Genomic DNA, 21189 nt, shown 5'->3' with positions numbered 1-21189 from the left:
CGGAAAATGTAATTCTTTGCTGTCATTGCACAACACAAAGGAAAGAAATAAACAGAGAAATGTACTTTATATTTGGAGCCCTCTCAAGGACCCCCACCAGACCACATGTTGGGAACCACAAACCCAAAATGTCAACAACAGAGATTTTCCAGGAGATGTTTGCCCAAGATGGAGCTATTTGATAATTAATAGCAGAAGTGAGATGATGAGGAAAGCTTAACATACACAATATCTGCTCCTGTCACAATTATGAATTGATATGAAAGAAACACTGAAGCATTTTAGTCACATTTTTTTAAGTGGTTAAAACCTTTTTGGGTCACTCTTTATTTTGGATACTAACCATCCTTTTGAGATGACTGGGTGTTCCGTATATTAACCCCTTCCTGCAGTGCTGCCTGGTGTATGAACACACTCACTCACAATTCATTTATAGATGAAACTACATATTAATGCCAGAAGTTATAATTTTTGAGTTATATAGTTGTTCTGTAATTAAAAAAAATCTTCCACAATGATTTCATTGTCTTACAGCTGACTGGAGAAGTTAGAGAGGTTAAAATATATATAAAAAATAAAAGCGTCAAATTATGTTGTTATTGCTGTTAAAGTTGAAACAATGAGATTATTATGATTTATAAAAGGAGTCAACGTGAACGTGAATGAGAAATTTAATTTTAGGTGGAAATTAGCCCAAATTTAAAAATGTATTAAGTCTAATTTATTTTAAGTCTTTTTTTATTTACTTGATTAGCAAATAATATCTTTGGCTGACTGCAGTGTAATACCCTTTAACATTTCCAAATCCAGACAAAGTCCTCTGAACTGAACTCCAGTTTAACCAGGCGCACCAGTCCATGGATTTCTGCCATCATTTTTGGTGCTTCTGCTTTTCTGACACTGGCATAATGCCCAAGTCTTAATCCTAATTCTAACCTGAATTAAGAATGAACCCACCATCAGCCCTCTGACGGTGCTTTACAAAATGGAACAACCAAAATGTCCACACTTTTCAAAGGTCTAAAACTTACCACACTGGTCTGCACAAAGATAGCCTTAAGCACACACACACAGGGACCTTACTGAGTGCTAGAGTTAATCCGTTCTATGACACACACCAGTAATCACCTAATCTTGAACACACACAATTTTCACGTGACAACAGGAAATTCACATTATTTGTAAGAGGCCCACCAGCAGGTCTACAAGTCCAGCCTGTAGTCTATACTGCAGGTCTGCCAGGCTCAGATCCCCTACTGTTATCATCTTATTACTGTCCTTAGTCACTCATTCAATTTTATATCAAAGAAGAAAGCTTTCAAGACAGATTAAATAAATCTTTTTTCTTTTATTTCCCTTGCTTTTAACTTGATAGGGACTGAATCCGGTCTAGACGTCACCTAATGGAGAGTGTTTATCAAGACAATTTCTTTTTTTTCTTCCTGGATACACAACATCTGCACTGCTTGGTTCACTAGCAACCAATCACAGAGACCACTGGCAGCCACAGCTGAGCTCGGAAAATTGAGATTTCGAAGAGCACCTGAAAGCATCGTATTTCTGAAGCGCTGACTACATATTTTTTCTAAAGGTGTATCTCTTTCTCTCTTCTCTCAGTGTGTGTGCGAGTGTGTGTCCTCAATGTCACTCTCTCTTCTCTCTCAAAGATGGAGGCTTACATAAACACTGAGCCAGAGCTCTGCCGGGCAGCTAAACCCATTAGGAGACTCCTGAATGCAAATCCGCTGCTGCAGATATTTAATAAGAGACCTGCGCTGGCAAATTAGATTACCTTGCAATTGCCAGTGGATAATGTGCTAAAAGCTTTCCCACTTAAGCGTTACTCCTTACTGAATATTATTCACACTTTGAGGGGCCGGTGCAGCCTTAAAGAAGCAGACGGCCTGGAAGTGAGACACAGATGGTGGTTAGACTTGGTGCCTGAATACAAGAGCACATGAGTCACAGAGAAAACAGAAAAAAATGTCTGTGTGGCTGATTCAAAGCCAAATGACCCCAAAACCTGCCTCAAAATCTTGGGCCAGATTGAAAAAGCATTGTTAAGATTTACTCTTTATAAAGCATATAACCTACATCAATGTTTAACACAGTTTTAACATCATTTTAAGATTAACACACACCCTCCAACTCTGTATTTAAATCTTTTCTGATCTTCACCAAACTTCACATTAAATATTCCCTAAAAATCTTATTACCTATAAACATACAAGAGACACTTTCAATGTCCTAAACTGAAAAAGACCATTATGGCATTAAGCTTAAGGAACAAGCACACCTACACTGAGTCCATGTTTGTTCATATTTAGTCTTTCGGTAAACACACTTAAGGAGTTAATGTGATCATTTAAGAGAACTCGAGTTGTTGACACATTTATTTTTAAAACATTTTCAGAGCTGGATCAACTTCCTGTGTTGCTCTAGATTCGATTCATATCCTATTCTCAGTTTATGAAATTCTTCATATGTATCTGCATTCTTAACAAAATTGGTGGTTTGGACCATGAGTCTTCAATCTAGTTGACGGTTTCCTAAACTGACTCCTCGCAGTCTGATAAAAATAAACATGGAGCAAATTAACAACAGTAACATGGAGTCAGTAAAGAAATGAGGAACTTTTATACTTATTGCATGTTTGAGTGTTAAAACAAACCTCTTAAACTGTTGAAAGTACCTCAACAAAAGTTTTCAAGGAAAGACTAAAACTGTCATTTCACTGGTTTCTTTAAAAATAAGAAAGAAAAAAATGACCCAATACAAGTGTTTTCAGTGCTTTCCTGCGATGTATCAGTGGCAGGAGATAACAGGATAGGTGACATCTCACCACAACGAGAGCCCCAAGCACTCAGGGATATGACAATGAAACATCTAAACAATTATTCCTCGGGATAAATGGCCGCCGTGTGAAAAGGTCAGCAACAAACGACAGCCAATTCCCTGCAGAGTGGAAACTGAGTAAAAATAATCGCCCTGTGATTGAATTGAATCCTGGGACATTTGAGCCACAGTAATGAAATGGCTGTTGTTGTGACCCAACCCTTTCACCTCCCTGATGATTTTTTACCAGATTACAGGGCAGGCAGCAGGGGTGACTATTTGCCTACAGGAATATATTTAATATATGTGCATAGGTTTGTTTTGCCAATGTAAATCCCAATTATCACAGCTATTTCTGCATATTACATGTCTTTGTTCACCTACAGGGCACCGGGGGGGCTGAGAAACCTGATTTATGTACAACCAGTCATAGCCACCGTTAATGGCTGTACTTTAACAACAGTGTGTATACCTTAGTGTGCAGCTTTTTCTAAACTATCTACTTTAGATATATTTTATTATCTTTGTGTATCATATTCCCAAGATGCTCTCAAACAAAGATGGTACATAATACAATACAAATACTACATACATATATTACATTGTTGTGTTGTACATTGTATACCAGTGATTCTGCTGAGTGGGCATGATCAGAAGAGTTGTGAATGCCTGCACGATCATCCATCAGAGCCATAAAGAGCATCCCTCCTTCTTTGTTAATGTTCTCTTTAATGTTTTTGACTAAAATTGACCAAGAATGTGTGGAAAACATGTGGTTTGTGAACATTTTTGCACCCATGCATTCGGATTTTTCAAATTCTCATTATTCACTGTAGCATTAGAACTATTAATGGTCATCAGTGTTTTGAAAACCCTTTGGTACTTCAGGAGAAACTCCGCACTGACACTTTTCGTAAGGTGATTTCATCATTAAGGTGCTGTGGTTGACAGATGCTATGATAAACATGTATTGACAATGAAAGTGGTATTTAAAAATTAAGATACATCTGGTATATTTATTACACTTTCTATAGATATTGCAGTAGTTTTGTAATAATATTTAACCACAGTAATTGTGGTAGATCTGTATTATTGAGCAGCTAGTATAGCTGTTGTCTATAACAAAAACATATTGTAGAATTTAGTTAGAATTTTATTTTGAAAAGTAAAAGTCAGTGATGGTCACATGTAGTCTCCCAGTTTCTTGTTTGTTTAGGTATTAAACCACTATGCCACTAGAGGTCAAGTATAGCCACCCACCTACTAATATTTCCATCCATCCATCCATCCATCCATCCATCCATCCATCCATCCATCTTCTTCCTCTTATCCAGGGCCGTGCCGTGGGGGCAGCAGCCTCAGCAGAGAAGCCCAGACCTTCCTCTCCCCAGCCACCGCCTCTAGCTTGTCCAGGGGAACACCAAGGCATTCCCAGGCCACCCGAGAGATATAATCCCTCCAGAGTGTCTTGGGTCTGTCCTGGGGCCTCCTCGCAGTGGGACATGTCCCAAACACCCCACCCAGGAGGCGCCCAGGAGGCATCCTTGTCAGATGTCCAAACCACCTCAACTGGCTCCTTTCGATGTGGAGGAGCAGCGGCTCTACTCAGAGCACCTCCTGAATGGCTAAACTTCTCACCCTATCTCTAAGGGAGAGGCCAGCCACCCTTCGGAGGAAGCTCATTTCTGCCGCTTGTATCTTGTTCTTCTCACTATCCACAGCTCGTGACCATAGGTGAGTGTAGGGACGTAGATCGATCGGTAAATTGAGTGCTTCGCTTTTACACTCAGCTCTCTCTTCACCACGACGGACCGGTACAATCCATCTGTCAATCTCCTGCTCTCTTCTCACGTCACTTGTGAACAAGACCCTGAGATACTTAAACTCCTCCACTTGGGGCAGGAACTCATCCCTGACCCGCAGTGGGCACTCCACCCTTTCCTGGCTGAGGACCATGGCTTCAGATTTGGAGGTGCTGATTCTCCTACTAATATTTGACCAAGAATATGTTAATAAAGAAAAGAGTTCTAGGGCTCAGTTAGGCGTAGAGACCAATCGGTGACCCCCTGGCAACCTACGGTAGCTGGTTGAAAAGTGGTTGCTGAAGTTTGTCAGCTGTCCTCAGGTGAAATTGGTTGCAAAGAGTGTGGTGCACTAAAAAGCTTTGTTGTGATTGCTCTGATCATTAGAAGATTGCCGTGGTTACACGGAAGATGTCGACCTGTCTGCACACACTTGCCATTCCCCCACAGAGTTGTGAAACATACAGAAATGTGAAATAAACCTGAAATCAAGAAATGTAACTTTCAAAGTAAAACATTTTTCTTTTTCCGGTTTACGTGGTGCTTTTCCCAGTTTCAGTACCGCTTGCCGAGTAGTTTGGGATTGTTTACAGACAAGTTGCATAAGTTGGACAACTCTTTCATGCAAACTACAGGTGAAGCAGCAGTTTTATAACAATTAAAGTAATCTTTTTGATTAAAACATTTTTTAGTGCCGCACCCTTTTGCTATTACTGTTACTGCTGACTACGGGCTACCATGGTTAACTGTTAGACCAAATAAATTTTCAGTTCAGCACTGTTTACCTCTTTATAAACAAATTTTATACTAGTGATTTCAAAGAACAAAAAAAAACAAAAACAAAAAAAACCTGTCTCCTTTCAACAAATTAATTTACTCTCTTTCTCACTAACCTCCTCCTCCTTTTCGCTTACTGTTAACAGTCAGCTTGCTTCATTTTTATAAAATGTACATTTTAATAACCTGTTATAATCTTTATTTAAAATCTTAAGGATTATTACTTAAATGATACTTTCTTAATCCTGGCAATAAAACCGCTTTCAAGATAAGTAAATTAATGTAACAAATGTGCAAGGACTATTCAACTATTCACCTGAACTGTTTACAACTTACTTACTCAATTATGAAACTCTGTTCAGGGCCAGTCTCAACCATTAAAACCTTATTCTGCTTCTTTTAATTTGTTGCATGGTTCATTTCAAATAATCTCTGATAAGATTTCATCTTGCTCATGAGATAAGCAACAAGGCCAAAGTATGAAAATAATAATCCTATTGGAGTAGTGAGAGTTTGCAGAGAAGCAGTGGGGATGTTTTGCTTTATTTCAGTAACAGATCAGATCAGGTCACTTAGCACACATAAGAAAGCTTTGATCTGAAGCATGTCTTCACCAACATGGACTCTCATTCACCTGCTGTTGACTACACTTAGTCAGACCTCCACACACACATACACACTCCCACACCCCTACAACCTGAGGCATGCAGTGGTTGGTCTGTTGCCTCCGTTCATATGACTAATTAGACCAGCTTCACACTGTGCCGTTCCTTTTGATGCTGATCCCTGGTGCTAATTGCTGCGTCAGTCCCGGGCCACAGCCAGGTTAAGTTCAAATGCAGGACCGACGTCTCCACTAACTTCTCTCTCCCCCTGCCCCTCCCAAAAGAGCTAAGGATAGAAATGAGTCAAGAATATACCAAGGCTACATATCCCACCCATTAGGTTTATTTATTTTGCATACATTTATTTACATTTGTATACATTTTAACAAAGATTTAAAAGCAGAGTTGGGTTTCAGCATTAGCTGGCAACAACATTAAGAGTCTTTGTAACAGTCTAAATTACTGCATTTTTTGTTTGTTTTTTATCCAATGAAATTTTGTATAGTCCATGAAAATGAGAAAAAAGTGTTAACAAATAACAAAGTGATGATATTGAATGCATCACTAAAGTTTTCAAATGCATATTACAATTTTTTTTTCTTTTGGCGGGGGTGGGTGGTAGTGAGGGGGCATGGTTTGTCAAATTTTTTTCTACTCTTAGCTCTTCATAAAGTCATTGAGAGCGAAGAAGCCCCACCTACCTGCTGTAACCAATCAGAAGAATGCTGGCCTGACAGATGAGAGAGTAAAGTCTTCTAAAGACACCCAACCAAAGCTTGTTTGCTGGCTTAGTTAATTGATAAATACAGACTGAACTGTGAGTTGAAAAATGAAGTGATGTCAATATGATCATGTTTTTTATGTCCAAACAGAGCACAGTCTTCATGCTATGCGGTGTTGACTAGCAACAATTGAACAATGATCTATAACACTGTATTTGCAACTAAATACTTGCAAAATGCTGAAAATGCTTTTTTAAAACCATTTTCAAGCATTGATGAAAAGCATGTGAAGCATGTGCAGAAGTGTGCTATTTATATGCATTTGCATGACATTATGAAATTTTCCTACTTTTAACAAAACCTTTGGATCATAAAAGAAACGGTGAAACAACTATAAGATAAATAAAAATAAAGATAATTCTAGGAGGGTGGGTACTTTGGTACTTTCATCACATTTACTACTTTTTACAGAGCACAGTTTCACATTCATTGTACTGAAGAGTATTAATACATAAAGTACATTAATACATTAATTCCCTGAAGAACACTGCTGTAGCAGGAAGCTCACATCTTTGACTCTTTAATAAACAAGCAGGCTTCTCTTAACCTCAGTCCAACCTTCACCCCTCCTTCCCCTGTAAACTCTGTTTTGCCCAAACTCAAAGGGATTACACTGGGCCTTGGTGAAGGATAGGTCAAACGAAAAGAGAAGGGGGTGGGTGTAGGAGAGGGATGAGGATGACGAATCATCACAGGGCCACAAAGTCACCTGCAAAAACTAGTGAAGAACTAAATCTTCCTTTCTTTGTTTTTTGTTTGTTCCTTTCTACACTGTCTGATCACAATTGATTGAGTCGGACAAGCTGTATTTTTAATTACAGTTCTTGATTAAAAAAAAAAAAATTACATACATGATATATTATGCAACCCTATTTGCAAAAAACAGTTGGGATGCCTTTTAAGATGTAAATAAAAGCAGAATGCAATAATTTATTTTTTATTAATCTGAATGTTATTTAAACAGAACACATATCAGATGTCTACAGTGACAAAATGTTCTTTTTAAGAAACAATTAAAAAACTTTAAATTTGATGGGGACGTATTACTATTAACTGTGCAGCATCCCCCCTTTATCCCCTCTCAATAAAACAGTAGCTTAGTTTTTTATAATGTTCCACATTTTTTTCATTTGGTGAAAGATCTGGACTGCAGGTAGACTGGTTCAGTACCCAGATTCTTCTATTGTGAATCCATGCTGTTGAATTAGATGAAGTGTGCGGTTTCAAAAGATCTTCCCTGTGCAAGATGTGACCTGGATGGGAGTGTATGTAGCTGTAAAACCTGTACGGTGCCTTTCCAGGAAATGCTGCCAGTTCGTTAGGCACTGATGTGCCCCAATACCACCAGAGAACCAGGCTTTTGAAGTGAGGGCTTCAACAAGCCAGATGGTCCCTCTTCTCTTTATTAAGTAATTTTAGTGCCTAAATATAACTATTGACTGAAAGTAAAAGTTGAAAGCCACTAAAAAGAAAATAAAAACATCATCACTGTTGTATTTGTGACTCACTAACTAAGGCACATGCAGAGCACTGATCAGGTTCTATCCATCAATGTGCTACAGTGCTGTTTTTAAGCACTAAAAAACAAGTATTATGCTGTATTTCTAGTGATACATGAACTCTATCTTTCTGAAAGCCATTACACACTGAACACGATGTGAAAAAAACAACCCGAAATTCCCAAGTTTTTGGATACAAACTTGTCATTCAATTTGTACACACAGACCCAAGGCTTTGCGACATCAAGACCAAAATCGACATCAAGCAATGATGAACTGGTCCCGATGTTTTTAAACAAAAACAGTAAGTAACTAAATTTCTGGGTTCATTCCATTCTCGTGAGAAGGCAGTAGCAAGGCAGATTTCATGGTTTAATCCAGCAGTTGAAGATGTATCACTGCCACTTCCGTACATATTTCAGGATCTCTGTGGGGCAACTCCTCAACTCCTGTTGGGACCACATCTGAAGGGGAAAGAAATTGTAATAATTTTCTATGGCTTTAATTTACTTTTTGACCTTTGTGTCTAGGTATTGGTTAGAGCACATGTAACTAGTAACACTGTGTCAGTGAACATTTCAGTACTTTGGTGAATATTTATGGTTTTCTGTCATGTGACACTATGGACTGTGTATTAGTACATCAGTACATGTCTTTTAAAAAACTGACCTATACAGCAAAATATCAATAGAAGATTAAAAAAAAACATGTGCCATTAACATTAGCTTATATTTGCTCAAATGAAATGAAATACAGACTGTCTTTAAGCCTGAAAAGATTGGGGTCCATCCTCTATGTGCTTTTTGGAGCCATTTCCTCCATATGTCTCTACACGACTATTGGACATTCTGCTGGTCAAACAAGTGTTAGATCTTTAGATGGGAATGTTTGACTGCACGCTGCTTCTGAATAATTGAGGAGCTTGGTGGTTAAAAAAAGGCAGATTGATGCACATCTACAGGATCCTGCAGTGTTTGTCAGAAAGAGGGTGTGACAAACGCCAGAAGCAAGAGGTTAATAACACGCTTATTGCAACACCCGAACCCTTTTTGCAGCATAGCAGGGACATCCAGGAGATTTTAGCAACAGGGGTGTGGTGCTAAAAGCTAACAGTGGGATTTTAGACGTACACCCACTGTGCACCTCAGCCCTTTTCTACATCTCTGTAAGAAACAGAACTGTAATTGTGTTGTGGTCCTCCAGACCGGATCGACCCTCTCGAACCTCCAGGGAGACTTTTTCTGAGATGTGCCAAGATCACATCTCTAAATATGGCCAGAGTGAGGGGGATTTATCCCCACATGTTAGACTGTAGACTTCACCTCCGTGTCCTTGTATTAGTTTGACCTCAACTTCAGAACTCCACACTTCAGCTCCACAGATTTTCACTTTGACAAAGAGAGAAAAGAAGATGTGCTCACTGGAACCTTCACACCAAACATAACAAGGCAAACTAAAAGTTAAGGTTATTTTACAACTTGTAAAAAAAAAGGAAACTTACTTTTCATGTATTTTCTGGGTTTAATTTCCTAGAGTCCTGATAAGCTGGTGTTGTGTTTACATTTTTTTGTTTATTTTAAAGTTGCAGATGATTTGAATATTTCATAAATATAGAAAACTAATTTTAGGCCAAATTATTACAAATTAATACTTATTACTGTATTTGAGGTTTCCAAGTAAGTGCAGTGCACATTTTAGCTACTGTTCTGCACATATACTGTTATGTGTCATATGTGTGTTGAAAAAGAGGGTGCAACAAGATGACAAAAGTCATCTTTTGAAAAGTCAAGGACAGTATAAGGTCAGCTTCTGATGCAAATTTTCAGAAAACTGAAAATGGCAGAACATAAAAAAGTCTTTTAGGGTCATACAGTTTGAAGAAATGTTTTTGGTACTATCACTAGATATTCTAATATGAGCCTTGCTTTTTATTGGAAAAGAATACGAGACGTTGTCTGTGAATATATTAGAAATACAACATTTGTACACAATATAATATATTTGTTCAGTTATTCAACACAAATATCTAATCATCCAATCACATGGTAGCAACTCAATGCAATTAGGCATGTAGGCATGGTCAAGCATGTGGGGGGGAAAGGTGATTTAGGTGATTTGGGACTCAGTATGGTTTTTGTGCCAAATCTGTTGGTCTAAGTATTTCAGAAACTGTTGATCTACTTGGATTTTCCCACACAACTATCTTTAGGGTTTACAGATATTGGCAAAAAAAAAATCCACTGGGCTCCAGTTTCTCTGGGTGAAAATATTGATTTCAGAAGTCAGAGGAGAATGGCTAAACTGCTTCAAGCAAATAAACATTACAACCAAGGCATGCAGAAGAGCATCTATGAACACACAACATGCAGAACCTGCAAGCAGGTTCGCTTCAGCAACAGAAGACCACACCAGGAGCCACTCCTATGAGTTAATAACAGGAGGCTGAAACTACAATTTACATCGGCCAATAAAGCCTGGAAAACAGAAGATTACAAAATGTTGCCTGGACTGATTAGTTTCCGTTTCTGCTGCAACATCCTGATCGTAGGGTATTTGGTGCAAACAACATGAAAGCATGATCTGTTCTGCTCTGCATCAACAGTTTGGGTTGTTGGTAGTGGTGTAATTGCAAGGGGGAATATTTTCTTCACAATTTGTTCCCTTTAGTTCCAACTGACCATTGTCACAGTCTGCCTGAGTTTTGTTTCTGATCATGTCCATCCCTTTATGATCACACTATACCCATCTTCTGATGGCTGCTTCTAGCAGGACAACAGACTATGTCATAAAGCTCACTAAAAGTCAGATAACAGAAGTTTAATATTCAATCTGTATCAGTTAACAATTGTATGTGTGTGGTTATTTGTGTGTAGCTGTGTATTGGGGCAGTTGGGGCCAGCAGACTTGGAGAGCAATGGGATCTGAGGTGCTAACAACCAGCAAAGGCACCACATGTGCAAAGAGCCCCTGTTAGTTTGACTTTAAACTTTATCCAATAACCTCAACAACCCCGAGTACCCTCCCTTACCCATCACCCCTGTTCTCCTCCCCTATATTCAAGCTCTTCCACCACTCTGAGGTTGCTTTGAAGGTTTTTTCCTCAATTCACACATAAGTTTGTTTAAAATATAGTGTGATCTTAGAGTCAAAATTGCTTTAGTTTCCAGTGACTCTCTTTGGTTTCTGCAACAATGAAATCTTTTAATTCAATGCAATACTCTTAATGACAAATGTAACAAACAGGTGTCTTGGAAATTGTCACATAATTAAAATGTAGACATATACTGGAAAGTGCATGACTCCTTACCGACACTATCAAATGTTGTGTAGCCCCCCTTACCGACTGAAGAACTCACTCTGTAGAATACTCACCTGCAATCCTGTGTTGGTGCATTCCTGTGAAAGCTCACCAAGAAACTCACCAGCCTATCCACCCTCTGCTGTCTCCCAATTCGGGCCAGAAATTGTGGTACACTGGTAACAATTCTTAGTCTACCCATCCTCTTTTGACAGAACCCATTCCAGCTTCCAGAACTTAGACCTGGGGTATTAATGCAAAGTGGAAGCATTTAGGAACCACAGCAGCTCAACCACAAAGTGGCAGACCACATAAAGTTACAGAGCGGGGTCACTGAGTGCTGAAATGCAAAATGCATAAAAGATGCCAAGTCTCTGACTCAATAACAGCAGAGCTCCAAACCTCCTCTGGCATTAACATCAGCAGAAAAACTGTGCAGTGGAGCTTCAAGATATAGATTTCCATGGCTCAACAACTCCTGTGGGTATAATTTGTAGCTGGCCCTGTTCGTTATGTCCATGTAGTGTATTTCAGATAACCAGAAAAACATTAGCTAAATGTTCCCTAGAAATAAAGACCAAAAGATATTAGAGATATTATTAAAGTTCAAAATACTTCAGCCAATTTTTTTTTCATTTATTGTATTTTTTATAAGAATGACATTCATAATCGTAAACTTGTACAAGCTTTTGGTTACACAAGCTTACATGGATTACATGTCAGGCAGAAAAACAGTCTATAAACCATAATCTTGCAGTCTCTTAGCCTGAACACTGCTAGATGTGGGATTAGCCTTACTGCTATAATAACACTGAGGAAACTGGAGGTGAGCCAAACAGCCCCAAGAAAAGGACTATTGTTGTCCAAGTGCTGTTAATGCTTGGAATTATCTGTGCTTAGTAACTCCAAAATGCACACACACATAGTGTCACACATGGGCACATGCACAAAGACACGTACAGACTTGTGCACTTACAAGCACAACATTGATCATTTCTTGCAGTTTTCACACAGTTCCCTTAGATTTGTAATAATACACACACACACACACACACACACACACACACACACACACACACACACACACACACACACACACACGCACACAGGTGCCCCTTACAGGGTTTCATAGAGCGATCACATCTTCTTCTGTGTCCCAATCAATATTATTGATCCTTCTGCATTTAATCCTCATGTTTATTCTCTCCTGGTACATAACTGTTGAATTCAAAGTGTGAAAGACACAAAAAGCCTTCATTCTCTCACCTCCAGCAGCTGATATGTCAAAGTTTGCGACGCTGGTCGGGTTGTGATGTGATCCGCTTCCAGTATTTGACCCCATTAAAATGGCCGTCGCGGGTCAGAGTTCAGAAAGAGGATTATGGCCTCTTGCCAATGACCCGTTTGAACCCTAAAGGGTGCCACGACGGTAATTAGTGAATATTATTAAGATGAAGGGGCTGAGACATAATAGGGAGAGAAGAGGGCGAAAGAGGTTTTATGAGTGGCTGCATGTTAATCTTGAGCCATGCTAGAAGCAGGTCTGTTGACTCCACTTTGGCTTGAGTATGAAAAAGCTCAACAACTACAACATGGATGGATTACCATCCTCAGATCCTCAAATTAAGCCCACTATGATGATCCTTTGGCTTTACATCTTTCGCCACCAGGTAAATTGTTAACCAATACTTTACAACTAATTATGTGCATCTCTGTAAGATGTAGCTGTGGTGTGTGTTTAGTGCTAATTCAGAATCAGAAAGACTTTATTTATCCCCCAGGGGCAATTAAGATACAACAGAGCAGCATGATGTTGAAGATAAGGACAGGGCATAAACAGGCAATAAGAGTGAGATAATAAATACACAGAATATACAGTAATTACTAATTAGCAAATACCCATACTGTAGGTTAAACTAAGATGATGAACATGGCAAAGCATGACAACACAGTGAGCAAGAGGCTCCGCTGACTGTGAGAATCAATGCTCGGAATCACCAAAATTTTGAAAATGAACTTTATGTTTTATTCACTATGCCCCAAATTGAGTGACTGAGCCCATACCCTCATCAGGATCTGATGAGTGATCAGTGAATAACACAAGCAATAGTAATCGCATTACTTAAGTTTCTGTTAACAGAGCATACCCCCATCAGTGCCATTAATAACAGCAGCATATTACTATATTTCATTTTAAAATAGATGCTTGCAAAAAAAAGTAAATCAATTCAACTTTTTACCCAATGTGCAAACCCAATGTAAAATTGTAACTGAAATGTAATAATGTTTCTTCTTCACACATTTTCTGTTTAAGTTACTGGTATTTTTTTTCTTTGTATGTGGATGGCAAGATTTGACAGTACCATACATGGAGTGGCCCTACAAAGGATTGGTAACCTGTCCTTTGCCCAGTTACAACTAGGACAGGCTCCAGCATCACTGTGATCGCAAAGTGGATAAATGGTACAGAAAAGGGATGGATGCATCTTTTCATAAAATCAGTTAGCAAACCAAATCACAATTCAGTTAGCAAAGGTTTCATTCCAAGAGACTGATTTCAACATTTACTCTGAGATTTTCGTGAGTTTTATTGGAAAACACATTTTGTACTGACTTCTACCGACAAGTTTTGAAAATCAAAAACTGATTTTCTTCTTTTAAGTTAAAGGAGATTTGTTATACTTTTACTTACTGTACCTGCTGTCACATATATACTGTTACAATGTCGCATCTTCATATAAAACATGACCAAAACCTCAAAGAATTAAGTCAACAATGCTCGTGGGCCAAAAGCTCAGACTTTAGACTGCTCTAAAGGCTTCGTTTCAGTTTTTTTTTTCTTTTCTTGGCTCTGTATGATGTCAATGAGAGGGGATAAACCTAAAAAGGTTGTCTCATTCACAGAGCTCTGACTGTGAACACAACAGGCCACCCAGCTGCTTTCCAAATATTCTGTTCAGCTAAAACAGTGGATGAGTTGTTGCACAAAGACCCAGTATATGATAAATCCGATTATTTAGAATTCTGAACTATGCAATGCTATTGCTATAGAGTCCAAACATGAAAACTAAGTTAAAAATAAGCATGACAGGTCAACTTCTAAGAATATCTAAATGACTCTGACATGATGCTGTTCTGACAACAGAGAAGTTGTGTGATTTTTTCCATACTTTCATGCGATTCTTAATTTCATTTGCAATTATTCATGATCAGAATTGAAATTTAGATCTGAAGAGGATGCATAGAGACAAAGAGCAGAGATTCAGAGAGTGGGTAGGAGGAGGAGGTGAGGGGAACTTGACTGTTAGATAGGATGAGGTGGGGTTTGGTGGGGAGGGGGTTCTTCCTCGTGCCTCCAGTCAAGCAGAAAATCTCAGCAAATTAGTTACCGCGACGACTGCTGGTCAGGGAGCTTTCATCCAGCGCAGCAGGAGAGCCGCCATGGGATCTGGATGAGAAACACTCCTCCTAACAACATCTTCCCTCACTCGTGCTCCCCACCCCCCACCCCCCTCATCCCTCCTCCCCCTTTTCAGTCACTGTCCAGCCATCCATTACTGTTTCCTGGCAGCGAGGAGGAGCAGCGGGATCATCGGACTGCTTGGCTGTTAAATGCCTCTCCAGCATTAGCACTCCTGAAGAGGTGTCATACCAAACACCAAGCAGCTGCTAAGAACTGCTGTAACCTCTGGAGACAACACTTGAATCTTTTTGTTTCTACTGTATATTCAGTTTCCAGTTTATTAGGTACGCCAAGCTAAACTTAAATCCGTGCATCATGAAGGTTATAATGTTCAGTTTTTGTTGAAACTGTTATAAGAAAGACTAATGTTAAGATTTTCTCAGGAATGACTCCAATGTTTGCATTTCTTTTTAAAATTTTATTTATTTATTTTGGTGGTTGCAAACCTGGTTGAAGTGCACCCAGGGTGCATGCAAAGTTGACGCATTATAATGTAAATTCTCCACAGACAAATCCACGTAGCCTCAAAATAACACACAGGCACTCAGACATCCACACGGACACTCATTCTTACCATTTTGTGAAATGTACTTATATGGACCCAAGCGGCGTCTAGCAGACATGTGGAAAGTATAATCGCAGCCTAACTCTGTGATTTACAAAAGTGGAATTTATGGCTCAGCAGGTCTAGTCCAGGATGATGTACCTGCAAAGAGCGGTGTTGTTAGTATATATATATGTATATATATATATATACCAAGAGCTGAAATGACAACGAGTGTTAGTGTCCACTCCAGCCACTGTCAGTGCTTTTCCTGTACTTTTTGATCTTTTTTTTTTTTTTTGTGGTTCTCCCAATACTCTTCACTTCACCTCTCAACCAATCAAATTTCAACATACGTATACCTCGTCCACTATCAGCAATACGCAATTGGGATTTTGGAGGACTGGAGCAAACTGGTGGGTGGGAGAAAACCCTTTTACCCTCACATTCTGAATGGAAATGTGCGAACAGACACATTTCCAGGACCATAAATTCAGATTTGTTCACGAACCGCAGTGTGGTTTGTTTATTGCCCAAGGTTACCATTTTAGTTCAGTTTAATTTATACTTAGAATCACAGGTTACAGTTTGAGGGGATTTTCTGACAGAAACATATAAGAATCATAAATATTTATGTTACACAGGACTTTTTTTCTGTGATAATTTAAAACCTTATTGAAAACTCCTTTCAGCATTTATCAAAGGAACTAAGGTGATGCTGGCTTCCTGGTTGGGTTAAAGAAAGCTCTCACTCCTTCACTGTACTGAGGAGGATGTATTTAAATGTATTACTTTATACAGAACGATTTTATTCACTGTAACTTTATTAATAAAAAAAAAATAAAATATGACTTATTTAATTTTTTGTAACCCCAGGACAGACAAACATACTTAAATGCATTGATGAACAGTGTGAAACTAGACTTAAAAATACATTTTGTTTCATTTTCAAATGTCTAACTCTATAATGTTAACCCTGTCTATGGCTTACATACTGCTGCTAAGAGACAATGTCTCAGTTTTACAATAATCAGGCCTAAACAGGAATACAAATCAACAATCATATATACAGTCCTTCATACTTTGGACAAGCTTTGGCTTTTTTTTCTGCAAATAAAACAACACAAATACCTTTGCTGACAGTCAGAAAAGCTTTGTGATTACTCTGATTTCTACTGTTCAACAAACACTGATTTAGCCACAATTGTGGTGTTTTATGAAGTTGACATTTAATATATAAAAATATGTTACAGTGCACACATGTGCAAATAACCTTTAATGTAATATTTGAAAGCTTAAAAAATAAAGAAAGAAGAATTCAAGAAAGTCTCAAGGGAAACCTGTGTGCACACTGTGTACACACTGCGCTGTATGTACACACACTTTGTCTGCAGGCCTCTGGAGAAACACTAACTGTTAAGAACTGAGTGATGCTCATTGCTGCTAAAATCGAGAGAAGACTGAACATACACACTGTCCCGTCTTAATGGTCCCCCAACAATACACACATACACACACGACTTGTATCTGTGGCTGACAACAAATACACACTATCACATGTCCCTGCAGCCCACAAGTCCCGACACAAATAAAAATTATGTCCATTTTGTCAGCCGATGCATTTAACGCTGAGGAATGAAAATCAATCGCTACATAAAAATAATGTTTTATCAGGTTTTAAAGCATGCATGACTGATGTCTCCAGCTTCACTTTCAGAGATGTAAAGAAAGGAATTAATTTGCCTCCTGAATTGAATTACTCCTGCCTTTAACTTGAATGACTTTAATGGTAAACCTTACAGCATCAGTTCAACACTGAACGTAACAAAAAAAGACAGACAAAATTCAATATTGTTTTAAAGACAAAAAAAAAATGAACATTATGCACAGCACTGAAAATAAATCAAGCTCGAGGCACTTTACACCAAATCTTTTGACAGCAGTTATGAAAGAGGATAGACTTTTGAAAATTTCTGTTTCATAGCTCATCCGATAGCTTTGAGGCTGATTTTTTAAGCAAATTATTAGGCATCACAAGACCATTCACACTCAAACTGAAGACCAGACTGTCAGAAATGCAACTCAACACCAGTGTCATTCAGGTGCCACCACTTTATATTCATTAATCATTGATTTATTTCCATATGTGACTTTGGGCTCAAGTGTAAGCACTACAGTTCCCAATATTTGCACATAGTTTGTGTCTGAGACTCATCACACATCCCACTTTAAAGCATCACTACAATATTCACCAAATCTGTTTTGTGTAAAGGCCAAACAAAATAAATTGCCACCTGTCCATTCTCAGCCAGCTGAGGTGTGGTACACCCAGGGGAAGTTGCCAACCTGCCACAGAGCTAGCCAACAATAATCAGTTATGCTAATTTTACAAGTGATGGAGAAAATCACACAAATTTGCTTCAGCGTTTGGAAAGTATTCTTTAGGGAAAATATTAAATCCAAGTTATTTTGGTATAAAAGCACCAGATGACATATTTATAATTTGTAGTTTTGCCTTAGCTAAGCAGCAACCGCCATGGCTGAAAATTTGTCCAAATGGTCACTTTAAGTTGGATCAGTAAGGTAAGGTAGTCATACACTCAGAGCTTCCGACAGCTGTCCAGCTGGTTATTTTTTGTAACTCTATTTTAAAACACTCCAGTTTAAACTGTATGTATGTACTGTCGTGACAGGGATGCTCTGACCATGTTTGCTCTCTGCTGGGCTTTGCCTCATGGACTGAACTGGAGCCTTTGGCTGTGTTTGTGCTGTTAGTACATTTTTAATGCACTTATGCAGCAAACAGCGTGGCTTTCTCTGTGGGTAATTGTACTAAACTGTAGACTGTCACAAATAGGTTTGGCCTCTGGTTTTATTTCTAGTTATTAATTAGTCTGTTACCATCATCTTCTCCAAAAATGGGCACTTATGGCTCCAACCAACAACGGCAATGGCCTTAATAACTGCTTTAAGACTTTAAAACGAGAGTCCCGACACCAATGAGTGATGTCATAAATCCATCATGTTCATGTAGCTAATAGTCTCAGTCACAAATATAGGGCTAATTTTAGCAGTGAAATAGCAGTGAGGATGCTTTTCTGTCACAGAACTCGATTGTTATCTAGAAACTGTAAAAACAGTAAAACGATAAAGAGAAAACTTTTTGTGGTAGAAACGCATTTTGTCAGTGAGGCTCGAAGGATTGGTGACTACTTACAAATAGTGTATTGAGTTTGTTAATGATGTGGTGTAAACGGAAGATGTAAACAAATCAACAGAAGTCAGTTTTTTTCTGATGAAGTGTTGATAACTCTGTCATGACTTTGCTGACCATTCATCTGCACTGCTCAGAAGAAGGAGGTGCAGAAGGATGGAGTGATGATAGATAGATGTGGTCAGGGACTTCTGTTTCTCTGTGACCTTTGACCCTCACCCTGCCTCCCAGTCTGTCGCTGTTCGCCAGCAGCAGCAGCAGCAGACTGCAATCTGGCAACTAGCATGATGATTGATGCTGGACTTTGTAGTGCACATGCACAGTAATATGGACTCTTTCGTTCTCAAATGTGACAAACGTGCAGTCAGGACAGATTTATGCAAACGTCACAAAGCAAATGTAAACACACTCCCAATTTCCAGGTCCAGTCTGTGAAGGTGTTTCTGGTAGAGAGGTCAGGTCTATGGGTGAGTGTGTGTGCTTGAGGATTAGCCCACAGACAGTCTGTCCCTGAACGCTCTGGCCTCCCACAGTGACCTGCTGACCCCCCACCCCAAACTCTGATATAACCTCAGAGCTGCAAACTGCTAGATCACAAAGAAGAGTCAGTTACACACTGAAGGCCAACTGCACTTTCACCACTTTAACCAGTCGTTAATGTGGTGAAAGTTGCATCTTTCTAGTGAGAAAAAAAAAATCAGATTAAGCAAAAACTTTAATACTTTACATATCATTGAGGAGAATACGATCTTAGTGATAGATCCTTGGATCAAATTGTATTTTAGATTAGATTAGAGAGTATTATCACTGTCACCATGGAGTCACAGAAAGTGTGTTTAATAAACTATGATAGAAGAAGAAGCCTCTTTTAGCTGCTTCCTTTCCCACAAGTGGTTCTACTTGAAAGAAACCCCCATAAAACTCCTCTCTGTGTGTGAGCACCAAACAAGCACATGGACAGCTAACAGCTTAGCTAACTGTTAGCAGGTAGAGTATTCTGTCAGTTCATAGATAAACTATCTCACCAATCCTAAGAGCAGCCATACAGCCATCACAGAGCCACAATTAGAGAACGTCTTAAATTAGCAAATAAGTGAATGCAACGCCTTGTCCTCCCTTTATCAGCTCTACTCTGGCCATCATACTTCCCCCAACCCCAACTTGTTTCTAATCTCCTTGGTTAGATTCATTCAAACTTTGGTTTACTATTTAGATATTCCATTGTAACACCTTTGATTTCATTTTGTGTGTGTTTATAATGTTCTTTTTTTTGTCATTTTCAAGTGAAATTCAAAGACTAAACAAAAAAATAGTCATGATATAATGATTATAGCACCATCTTTGTAAAGATTACATGCCTCTTTCTTTTGCTAATTGGATATCAAAAGTCTAAACAGTAATGTTAGAGAGACAGAATGTTTTTGGTGCAAAAATACAGTAATAATAATAATAATAATAATAATAATAATAATAATAATAACCTAGTAATTGGCTACGCATTTATTTTTTTTTAGTATTCAACAGCCTTGTGGGCAGCTCAGTGTAGATCTGGTTGTGGTCTTCTGAAGGACTCGGCTCCTCTGCTTGTCTTATCTGAGCGCGCTCTGAGTGGTATGTAGCGCTAATAGTGATGGCCTGCTGTCCTCTCACCCTTTCCCAGGGAGGAGGGGTGGACTGGGCAGGTTTGAATCACTCTGTGTGTGTGTTTAAGACTGTGAGAGTGAAAGTGTCTGAACATCTTGTAAGAAAGAGAAAGTTGTGTTTGTGAGTCAGCCCATGTGGGTTTATTTTTGCGGAAGTGAAACTGAGTGTGTGTTATCTCTGGCTAGTTATTGAGCATTACAGTGTTTCTGTCACCGTCTGTGTGTCTCTGAACCTATGATTGTGTGTGTATGTGTGTGCATGCTGAGTGGGACTAGCAGGGCTCTGGCCCATACTGGGATGACTGGGATGGTGTTGACAGTGCTTTGCTCTTTCCATATTTGTACATGGTTAGTGTGTTAAGATGCAGCCAAGGAGCTGAGAGATAAGGAGGGACGTCTGGACAGGGTGTATGTGTGTTTAACAGACCACGTGCGTGCGTGTGTGTGTGTGTGTGTGTGTGTGTGTGTGTGCGTGCGTGCGTGTTCACATAAGAGAGTTATATTTCTGATTTATTCAGACTGTTCTTTTGTTTTTGTCTCATTTGTTTGTCTGCTGTATGACAACTATCTAAAGCTTAAGTGTAATGCTGTGTTTTGTATGGAAACTCCATGCATGGATAACTTCCTGTTTTTAGCCAATGAGGCGACAGATCTGCAGATTGTCATGGCACAGTGTCATTTCTGATTTTACAAAAAATCTGGATAAGATGCACAAAGTGAGAAGAAA

Source organism: Pelmatolapia mariae, linkage group LG10_11 (genome assembly GCF_036321145.2).
Source record: "Pelmatolapia mariae isolate MD_Pm_ZW linkage group LG10_11, Pm_UMD_F_2, whole genome shotgun sequence".
NCBI lineage: Eukaryota > Metazoa > Chordata > Actinopteri > Cichliformes > Cichlidae > Pelmatolapia > Pelmatolapia mariae.
Note: the sequence above shows the minus strand (reverse complement) of the source record.